Genomic DNA, 931 nt, shown 5'->3' on the forward strand with positions numbered 1-931 from the left:
AAAAAAAAAAAACAAAAACAAAACAAAAACAAAAAAAAAAAAAACAAAAAAAAACAAAAAAATAAAATAAATAAATGTACCCAGAGGTATAATTAACCAGACATAAATTTTTTGTTGAGTTTTTTAATTTTGGAAAAAAAAATGGATATTTTAAAAAAAATTATTTTTATATTTTTTTTTTTTTTTTTTTTTTCGAAATCAAAAAACTCAATAAAAAAAAAAAGTGAAGTTCAATTATAATTAAACAAAAAAATTTAAAAAAAAGTAACTATGTTTTCAATAACCTTTACTAAATCTTATATTTTCTCTTTTAAAGTCAACCAAAACAAATTCTTTTTTTTTAAATTTATAAACACCATGTAAGAATAGATTTGCATATAAAAAAATAAATAAAATAAAATAAAATAAAATAAAATAAAGTAAAATAGATAAAATAATATAAAATTTCAAAAAGATAATAATTATTTTATCTTGATTTGGATCTTTTTTTATTTATTGTAACCCCAAATAAATACAAAAATATGACATTGAAAAAATTGAATTAATACCCCAAATTCCAAGATTTTGAATTTCTGGAAACCAATTTTAAATAAACTATTTATTTTTGTCAAACAAAATATTTTTTAACAAAACGTTTGTTGATTTTTTTAAAAAAAAAAAAAAAAAAAATAAAATAAAATAAAAATTTCAAATAAAAAAAAATAAAAAAAGTTTTTGGAAAAATCAAAATAAAATAAAAAAAAAAATAAAAAAAAAAAAAATGTAAAAAAATCTTTTTTTTTTTTTTTTTTTCTAAAGTATTACCTAACCTATTTATTTATTTTTTATTTATTTTTTATTTTATTCTTTTTCTTTTTTTTTTTTTTTATTTATTTTGTAATATTATAAGAAACAAAAGTTTAAAATAATAAAGAATTCTTTATTATTTTCA

This window comes from Dictyostelium discoideum, assembly GCF_000004695.1.
Source record: "Dictyostelium discoideum AX4 chromosome 6 chromosome, whole genome shotgun sequence".
NCBI classification, from domain to species: domain Eukaryota; phylum Evosea; class Eumycetozoa; order Dictyosteliales; family Dictyosteliaceae; genus Dictyostelium; species Dictyostelium discoideum.